The following is a 10629-nucleotide window of genomic DNA, read 5'->3' as shown; positions in this document are numbered from 1 at the left end:
GGAAGTGTAGTCGACGAAACCGCGCAATGCGGAATTGAAGGCTGCACTGGTTGACTTCGTGATCCGGAAGGACCAGAAGTCAGTGAAAACTCCATACTGCCGCAGCCGCCGTAGCGTGCCTGCGTGGACGGATCATCACCTCCGGCGAGTGCCGGTAGTGCAGCCGACAGAACCGCGCAATGCGGAAGCGAAGGCTGCACTGAAACCAAAAACACCAGTTCCGGAAGCAGAAGCATGCCCAGGCAAACCGGAAACCGGAAATGCCTGTGCACGAACATCATCCTGCAGCCCAGAACCTTGTGAAGGTAAAGGGTAGGCAGGACGACTATCCGGAAAAACCGGAGCTGGATGAGCTGACGTCACTCCCCCATCAGAGTGGAGTGATGCCTGCTCAAGCCTAGGCACTAACAGGCCAGAAGGCGTACGCTGGAATCCACCCACTGGTATCCGGAAGGAAGCACCAGAAGAGGAAGCAGCGTGTCCGGCCGAAACCGGAAGTGTAGCCGTCGGAAACCGCGCAATGCGGAAGTGAAGGCTGCACTGGTTGACTTCGTGATCCGGAAGGACCGGAAGTCAGTGAATACTCCATCCTGCCGCAGCCGCCGTAGCGTGCCTGCGTGGACGGATCATCACTTCCGGCGAGAGCCGGTAGTGTAGCCGACGGAACCGCGCAATGCGGAAACGAAGGCTGCACTGGTTGACTTCGCGATCCGGAAGGACCGGAAGTCAGTGAATACTCCATCCTGCCGCGACCGCCGTAGCGTGCCGGAGCGGACGGATCATCACTTCCGGCAAGTGCCGGAAATGCGGCAGCCGAAACCGACTGCCACCGCTGTTCGATCAAATCCGGGGCCTCGTAGGTTATCGCCGGAAATGAAAGATCAGCATGGTATCGGTCGTGACCCGAAGCGAAAGAGCTGTCTCCCGAGAGAGAACGTCCAGGCGCCTCACGAGGGCTATCGGACCAGCTCTGCTTACCAGCCGCAGCTGAAGAGGGAGGACGCTGCTCCAAACCGGAAATGGAAGGCAAAGACACGGAAGCCAACGCCCGGACGTCACTGCCAGATGCCGGAAACGCCAAACAACTGGCGACGGAACGCTGGAACTCTGCCTGCACCAAGCTGCGGATTTCCGGAACCAGTGTCTAAAACAGAAAGGAACCAACGCACCCTGCACAGGTGCTAACAACGAGGACAAAGTCTCCGTAGTAGAGAACCGGAGCAGACGTAACAGTAGCGCTAGGCGCCGCAAAAGATAGCAGAAGTAGTAACAGCGCAAGGCGCCGAAATAGGTACAGACAACAAAGTGCTACGTTCTTGGTCTGTACAAGTAAAACTGCTTAAGAAGAAGCCTAAGGCTTAAATTTCCCCTTGGGGTCCGACTTGCCACAGCGCTTGTCTGAATCAGACATGCTGTCAAATCCATGTAAACAACACGAAAACATTTTACTGAACGTAAGTCTAAACGACTGAAAACTCAGTAAAAACACACACTTTCGCGTCAACAAATTACGATAGCTACACTTGCCTAACAAAAACAGAGGCACGTAGAGCTACAAACAAAGTCACACGAGCTAGTAAACTAACTCACACAACAAAATGGCGAAACACGCAAGTAACTGACACACAAGTCAACAACACGTGGCAACGCGAAAAAATTTACTGACACGTAAGTCTAAACGACTGAAAACACAGTAAACACACACTCTTTCGCGTCGACAAAATACGATAGCTAAACTTGCCCCACAAAAACAGAGGCACGTAGAGCTACAAACAAAGTCACACGAGCCAGAAAACTAACTCACACAACAAAATGGCGAAACACGCAAGTCACTGACACGCCGGTCAACAACACGTGGCAACGCGAAAAAAAATGTACTGAAACGTAAGTCTAAACGACTGAAAACACAGTAAACACACACACTTTCGCGTCAACAAAATACTATAGCTACACTTGCCCAACACAGAAAGGGGCACGCAGAGCTACGAGCAAAGTCATACGAGCTAGCTAACTAACTCACACAACAAAATGGCGAAACAGGCAAGTCACTGACACACAAGTCCGCAAAAAACGGACAACGTACAGTAACGAAAACAGCGCAAACAACCAACAACAAACGGGAACGAGCTCACCAAACTGAAGGCAAGGCGAGCAGAAAAGCTGGGTAACGTGGCCGGCGGGTGTCACTCAAACACACAAGATCAGCCACAGAGCGTCAAAAAGTGAACCGTCCTCTCCGAGGTGAAAAAGACGTATGAGAATAGGCACGTGATCCTAGAGGAAGTGACGTGGCACACACCCGTATGGGAGGTTACTCCCAGTGTGCTGGCCCATTACCAAGCTACTTTCACTTTCGTTTTGGTGATGGGGTTGCTTCCCTTTAAAATTTTTAGCCGGGTAAGCGTTTTTCAGTGATAAGCATCTCAGGTGACTCAATGCTAATGTGATTCGGAGTAAGAATCAAAAATTTTAGTAATAAATTTTCATTTGATTAATATACTTACCCAACTCACATATAGCAATTAACTCTAGTTCAGTGCTGGTAACGCTGTACGCGTCCCCTTGGTAACAAGGAAGGCGCCTCTAAAAAAAGAGTGACATGAGACCCGTAAGGGTGTCTAAGCCAGCCCGGAAACGAGACTGCCTTCCGTATGCGCGCGCATACACCGCCATTTGCAATTCAATCTAAAGCGAAGCCCAACTCACACCTTTTTTTAGACCCAAACACCCACCACAGCGGGGAGGCGGGAGGGAATAAACGATGTGAGTTGGGTAAGTATATTAATCAAATGAAAATTTATTACTAAAATTTTTGATTAAATTACATATCTTACCCAACTCACATATAGCAGATTGCTACTATAGGTGGCGGGTACTCACCACGTTAAGAATGTAGAACCTGCCCTGCAGCCACCAAGGACGGCAAAGCTGAACTGCCGTCCTGACGACTTGAGGCTACAGTAGTACCTGCCATATCCGGTCACCCATTAGTCATTGCAAAGGTGACCGCAAATATCAGGTGGCCGTTCATTACAGGCCCCCTCCTCCTCCAAAAAAACCCCAAAAACACGATCAAGTTTTCATGAAGAAAAGAAAGCGATCATCCACGAGCCGCCGATTCATTGTCTCTGTTAGTTTTGCTTTTGTTTATACATCTTAATTATTTGCGTGTTTAACTCGATCGTCCTGGCTAAGCTATTGTTTCGTATGTTTCTATGTGTGTTGTTTGGATTATTATGGGGGCGAGGACGCCCCCATTCTATACGGATAGTTTCGAGGTTGACCATGGGCAGCGCCATTTTGTTGTGAAATACGTCATCAGTTTGTGTACACAGGAAGTTGTGACATCCGTCACCCTATGGGAGGGGTGACGTCAAAATTGTTCATCTGTAGAAAGTTGTGAAATCCGTCACCCTATGGGAGGGGTGACGTCAAAATTGGTCATCACAGAGTTTGTGTAACACAGGAAGTTGTGAAATACGTCACCCTATGGGAGGGGTGACGTCAAAATTGTTCAACAAAAACATGATATGTCGCATTGTGCAGGGTCAACTGCAACAAACTCAAACCGAGCCATTCATACCTAGCTGTATTTGAGTGACTTATATACCCGACATTTTTATTTCTTATTTTTAGCACAGGTGTAGGAAAAATCATGAACCAAAATGTTATTTATTTTCTAATTTAACATTTTTTTTACAAATATGACCATGGTCTTTTAAACATACAGTGACATTAAACATTGTTATGTTAAAAAAAAGAAAAAAGAAAAAAAGCTTTTGTGCACAAATCAGAAAATACATTGTACATTTTACCTACAGGCCAAACCGTGAGTGTCTGTGGCAAAGCCCGACCCAGGAAATTGCACTGATTTTATATTTAGATCAGAGAGAAATTGTCAAGAACAGGCGCTTGCATTTGGATGTGTCCAATGATAGTAGGTTTGGTTGTGATCAATCAGAATAATGTAGGAATAAAAATGTATGACAGTTTAGTATGATGACATGTAATTCACATATGCTGAAATATGATATTATACATCATGTAATATTATTATGGCTGTTGCCATGACCATGAAACCCAACAAAGGTTTAATGTAATGTAATTCAAAATACCAAAACCGAGCACCTATTAATCTCGTCTTTGCGCGTGAAGATTGAGGCCGTCTGCCAGTAGCGGTTAGGTCATACAGTGGAACCCCTCTCTAGCGACCTTTAAAATGTTGACAAAAATCGGTCCTTGTGGAGGGGGGTCCTTACAGAGGGAGGGGGGCGGAGTCAGGGGGCCACAAAGAAAGTCAGATTTAAAAAAAAAAAGAAAACAGAGAAGTTTGAGTTGCTGACGACCGTTCTCTCTGAAAGCAAACTGCTTCGATTTCATGTTTGTCCTTGGTGTCCACCAGTTCTGGTGCATGTACTACCCTGGCCAAGTTTCCTCTCAAGACATCAAAGAGACCGCCCCAGTATACTCTACAGCCTCTGGGCGAACCACCTCTCATAGCTAAAACTGGGTCAATGACCCCTGGGAAGAAGGTCAGTGTCTATAAAAATTTTACTCCTAGGCCTGCGGCCAGGGGGGGGGGGAGTATACCGGTACCATTTGAGAATCAGACCAAATGAGAATTGAACCATTTGAGAACATCCTTTTTTTTCAATCACTACATCGAAGGCCTGCGGCCCGGGGTTCACATGGGTTGGTTTGTTTGTTTGTTTCAAACCCACACCCATATACACACATTTCCCATTTAAACCATTTGTCGGCCCCCTGTCGATATTTATCGACTAAGTTCCTTGTTATATATTATTTGAGTGTCAGATAAACAAGTGTTTCAAACTCACATCAGCTGTGATCGATCCGGAAGTGACTACCGTAAATGTACATGTATGCGCATGTCTGTATTTACAGTTTGCGCATGCGTAAGTATTCTCTGCTGCCTTAATAACCTTCACTCTTTGCTCTAAAGTCAGCACCAGTCTTTTTCTTTGTTGGAGTTTGTGTTGCCATTCTGAAAGACTGACTGACTGACTGAACAAATTCTTGACGGGCTTGCAAAGGCTTCAAATAATCACTCAACAATCACTCACGTCTTCATTCACGAAACAAACAAACACAAACACGCAGCGATCGCTCACACTCCAATGTAAACAAAAACAATCTTGAGTTTGACTCGTCAGCTTTATTAACAGGCGATACATGTGTTAACAGTTATAGAAAGTGGACAGGTGCTGATTTCTAACGGCCAGATAGCAGGTGGGAGGTGGGTGGGCGGGGAGAGCCACAGGCGCTCGCCCGCGAAAGTGACAAGTGGCCGTTAAGTGGCCGCTCCTGTCGAGTAAGAGGGGCACCTCAGGGCAAAAATCAGTGACCGTTGACCGCGTCAGACAGGTTAACGGCCATTAAGAGTCAATTATAGAAGGAAAACTCATTAGTCATGGGAAAGCTGGCCGCTCCAGGCAGGTTCACGCCCACGAAAGGGCCGGAAATGGAAGGGACTACTGTACATCCCTCAGGTAAAAGTGAATGAAAATGTCTTCCGACCGCCAGTACGCAGCCGCAAGATCTTCAGAGAGGCGTCCAGAACGAAGCACCGCTAAGGAAGACGCCCAAGCTCTCGCTTCATGTGTCCGGGACGAAGTAAGAGGTAACACGGCTCTGACATCGCCAGACTGGCTTTGCCACCAAACGTAAGCCTGCCTAATGGTGCTTGAAACCCATTTAGTCAGAGTGATCTTCGAAATATCCTTCCCTCTCACCGTGTTGAGTGAGATGAACAACAACTTTTGAGTTTTCGAGCGAATCGGTAGAGTCCTAGCCAGGTAGCTGCTGAGGGCCCTTACCGGACAATTACAAACATCAGGATCCCCCGGAGCCAGAACGCTGCTCAAGGGGGGAACACGAATACAAGGAGATAACTGACCAGGTTTTTGGTTTTTAGCTAAAAAATCCGGACGAAATTTCAAAGTAAAAGATCCATCTTTCTCTAAGGCAATATCTTTTGCCAAACCCGAGAGAGCGTGCACTTCGCTGCCGCGCCTAGCAGTCGCGAGCAAAACAAGAAATAAAGTTTTCTTCGTAAGGTTAGCCAAACTGGCTAAATGAAGAGGTTCAAAATCATCCGAAGCCAAAAAACGAAGAACTAAAAACAGGTCCCACGCCGGGAGCTGTACCTTTGACCGAGCTAAATCAAGAGAGGCGCCCTTGATTACACTCGCTATCACGCCACTTAAAGTGATTCTATGGCCAAGCTGTCTAAGCGTAGAGGAAATAGCTGACCTTCTTACGCGCAAAGAGGAAGGAGAACCGCCCTGTTCCGCCAACCAGGATAAATGATTAGCTACGTGCATCGATCTCGGAGCCAGAGGATCGACGCCGTTCTCCAAACACCATTTGGACCAGGAAGACCAATGCGAAGCATATACAGACTTGGTCGAATCCCTGTGAGCCTGCTGAACCAATTTCAAAGTCGAAGCTGTGGCACCCGCCCGAAGCAGAGAGCCTCGGACAGAATCCATCCGTGTAGCTGCAAGGCCTGAGGATTCTGGTGCGGAATGCCCGACCTGGGCTGCAACAGATCGCCCTTTCGAACCCCGAGAGGAATGGGCGGACGAACCGCCATGCGAACCAGATCGGGATACCAATGCTGGCTGGGCCAAAGAGGGGCCACCAACACCAACGCCGGCCCTTCTAGTTCTGCTTTTCTTATCACCTTGCCGAGAAGGCAAAACGGTGGGAACGCATAAGCCTGCAGATTTGTCCAGTCCATCTCCAGAGCATTGACCCCCCAAGCTTGAGGGTCGGGAAACGGAGACACGAAAAGAGGGAGACGAGTCGAGTATCTCGTCGCAAACAAGTCGATGGGAGGCTTGCTTACTTGCGCCCAAAGGCGCTCCAGAGCCTGGTGGGAGAGAGTCCACTCCGAGTGTAAGATCTTGTTCCCTCTGCTGAGAGCATCGGCCAAGACATTGAGAGTGCCTTTCAGATAGACCGCTGACAGGAGAATGTTGTGCAAACTGCACCATGTCAGCAAGCGACACGCGCTGTCCGAGAGGACCTGAGAGCGAGTGCCCCCTTGACGGTTTAAGTAAGCCGCCACAGTCATGTTGTCGGTGTGAACCTTGACATGACTGTCTTCCAACAGAGGAAGAAACGCCCGAAGGCCCAGTGCTACTGCCTCTAGCTCCAGAACGTTTATGTGCCAAGAGGCCTGACTGACGTTCCACACACCGGACGCTGTCTGATCTGCAAGATGAGCCCCCCAGCCCGACAGGGAGGCGTCCGTGAACAGATTGTTCTGAGGAGGCGGAGGAACAATAGGAACGCCCTGTGACACCCAGGGGAGAAGCCAAACACTTGTGGTCCGGCTGAACCAAGACCCCAATTCGATCTGAGCATTCCAATCTTGCGAAGTTTGGTCCCATAGCGCCTGCAGAGCTGCCTGAAACGGCCGTTTGTGCACTCTGCCTAGAGGAACAAGAGGCGCCATGGACTCCATCTGACCCAACAGAGAGTACAACTCCCGGGCCGTGGACAGATTCTCTCCGTAAAGAGAGCGGATAGAAGCCTGCAACTTGTCCACTCTCTTTTGCGACGGACGAACCGACCAATCCAGAGTATTGAACTGCATCCCCAGATACGAGAAATCCTGTGACGGATCCAACTCCGACTTCACCCGATTGACCGTGAAACCGAGCTGAAATGCCAGACTGAGCACTCTCTGTGTGTGCCTGCTGCAAAGAACCTGGTCCTGGTGCAAAATCAGCCAGTCGTCCAAGTAGGCTCTCAGACGCACCCCCTCCTGCCTCACAAGGGCACAGAGTTGACGAATGACCATTGTAAAAATCCAGGGGGCGAGCGAAAGCCCGAAAGGGAGCGCTCGAAACTGGAAAATTTTCTCCCCCCAACGGAACCGAAGCCATTTCTTGTCTGACGGGTGCATGAGCACATGAAAATAAGCGTCGGTCAGATCCACAGACGTGACCCAGTCTCCTGGCCACAAAGCCTCTCTCACTGAGGCCGGAGTCTCCATGGTGAATTTCACCACACGCAGGAACTTGTTCAAAGTTGACAAGTCTAGGACAGGTCTCCATGTCCCCGAAGCCTTGGGGACCACAAACAATCTCCCGTAAAAACCCGGAGACCCCTGATCGAGCACCTCCTCGATAGCCCCTTTCAACAGAAGGGATGCCACTTCCCCCTGTACGGCAGCCTTGGCCTCCGGGTCTCTCGGGAACCGAAAAGGCGGCGGAATTCTGGACAGAGGAGCCTTTCCCTCCGCCCAAAGAAGACGAAATCCCGAACGAATAATCCCCACGATCCACTCGCTGGACACCAAATGTGTCCAGGTAGCGATGGCCCTGGAGGGGCCGCCCGCCACCACAAAGGTGGGGGCCAACGGGATCAAAAGCTCGGGAAGACATCATTGGGGGTTGGGCTTACGCCCCGACCCCCGAGAACCACCAAATGAACCCCTCTTCTGATAAGGGGCACCACGCCCCCTGCCTCGTGAAGAGGAGCTCTGACTCTGCGCCTTGCCTCCCCCAAAGGAAGGAGTCTGCGTCTTGCCCTGAGTCTGCGTCTTGCCCTGAGTCTGTGGCTTGCTCTGCGACTTAGAAAAACCCTGATGCGCGATACGAGCAATAGCCAAGTCCCTAGCGTCATGAGTCTCTTTTTCCAGCGCGTCAAACGACGCCCGGCCCAAAAGAGACCCTTCCGTAAACGGAGAAAGTCTGAGAGTCTCTATCGTACCTTTATCCCTAATCTTGGAGCCAGCAAGAAAGGCCGCTCTGCGGGAGAGAACTGCATGTGTGTAAAGCCTGGCTGACAAATGCATTTGTTCCTGCGTGACTTTGCCCAAAGTAGCCAAAAGAGTCGTCACATCCTCTGCCGAGGCATCAAAGCGGAATTCAAAAGGTTCCAGAGAGGTAGCAATAGACCGAGACAATGATCGCTGAAGCGATTCTGAAACCGAGGCTAGTTCCAGGAGAGACCTCCCTGTTTCTTCCAGAGACAACAGGGAAGCTTCTGAATAGGGGACCGATCTGTCTTTGCTATACCCATCCTCTCTCAAGGAGGCCAGCTCCGGAGTCACCGGCAGCACGGCCTTAGGCAAGGAAAAAGACTCAACCAAGCTGATAGGCCGAGAAGCAAGCTTGAAGTTCCGAACAGCAGAACCAGGAACCTGCCGCCCTGCTTGAGCCAGGTACGGCAAAGCCGAATCAGGGGCAACCCCATGCTGTGACAACAGCGGCACCATAGCGGACTGGGACAGCGTCTGATAGCGCGAAGTCGCCAAGACCGTAGCCATCTCAAACGCCACCGCAGGAGACTCACGGAAACGGAGCGAACACCTAGCGTCCTTAGCACTCCGAAAGTCTCCCAGCGCAGACGGTGGAGGTACCAACTGAGAGTTGCACTCCACCACTGCTTCCTCAAAATACTTAGATGCCGTAGTAGCAGCCAGGGCCACAGCCGAAGACAGCTTACGCGGCAAATTGAATCCAACGCCCTCCGCCTGACCGGAAGCGTCGTCATCAAAACAGTCGTCTTGCGCCTCTGCGCAATCCTGAAGCTGATCCCCGTACTGACTACCATCGTCCAGCAGAGAACCAGCTTTACTGTCTACCCCCCGCCCAGAGGGCGGGGTCGGAAGCCACACACACTCGCCCCCGTCCCCAGACTGAGCAGAGTGCAGTGGAACTTCCTTACGTGTACCAGGGCTCTTACTCCCCACTGAAAGGCCGCCAAAGCGGGTTGAGTCAGCCGAGAGATAAGAACTTTCGCCCGGCCGCCATGCGCCTGAGGCTACTCGCTCCTGACCACGTGCCGAGTTTTGGCCGGTTACTAACTCAGCAGACATACCTTGTGAACGAGAAGGAACGCCGGAATGCGAACCCAAAAGCGGACACGGCACAATCTCATCATCCTGAGAGGCATGCACCTCCGCTCTCGTGACTGTAGTGGCAGGAGACGCACGAACGCTGGCAAGCGAAGAGACGCCGGCCACACCCGAGGGAAGAGAGCGAAGCTCCGCTCTCGTCGAAGTAATCTCGGCCGCTAAAGTAGACACCTGTGAACTAAGAGATAACAACAAAGCAGCAACATCAGCAGATGCCAACCCCGGCACCTCAGGGGGAGAATCCCCCTTAGCAGGTTTATTCACGTGCGCGGTCTTGTCAACCGGCTTCGCCGACAAAATGGCCGCTGTCTTGTCTACCGGCTTAGCGGGCAAATCAACAAACACATCAAAAGATTTTTTTGCAAGAGTATCTTCACCAGAAACGGATTGTTTAGTCTTCCTAGAAGATTCTTTAGAAGAAGTGGGCGCAGCAGCTACCTTTTTAGGCGTACACCTCTTCTTAGCATTGTCGGCCATGACACAACAAAGACTCACGAAAAAATTTTGCAGAAAAGAAAAAATTTTCTCAAGTCCAAAATGCGGCCAACAACGCTGCCAAAATCAAGAAAAAACAAGAACGATCTCACCTCAACAGTAGTAGAGAAGTCCAGATGCAAGAAGATACCAAGAGGAACAACAAAGTCAAAAGACTAAGTCAAAAACGGCTGAAACAGCCGGAGCGTACATCAAATGCGACCAGTCTCACTGGCGCTGAGCTTTGGATTGAATTGCAA

At 50.2% G+C, this 10629-nt stretch overlaps 1 protein-coding gene across 2 annotated transcripts in view; it reads right to left on the bottom strand.

The window, feature by feature from the left end:
* Window positions 1–10629, bottom strand: part of LOC138979440 (oxidation resistance protein 1-like) — a 126541-nt gene that overhangs the window by 9053 nt on the left and 106859 nt on the right. The window lies entirely within an intron of this gene.

Source organism: Littorina saxatilis, linkage group LG11 (assembly GCF_037325665.1).
Source record: "Littorina saxatilis isolate snail1 linkage group LG11, US_GU_Lsax_2.0, whole genome shotgun sequence".
NCBI classification, from domain to species: domain Eukaryota; kingdom Metazoa; phylum Mollusca; class Gastropoda; order Littorinimorpha; family Littorinidae; genus Littorina; species Littorina saxatilis.
Note: the sequence above shows the minus strand (reverse complement) of the source record. Positions and strands in the feature narration are given on the sequence as shown.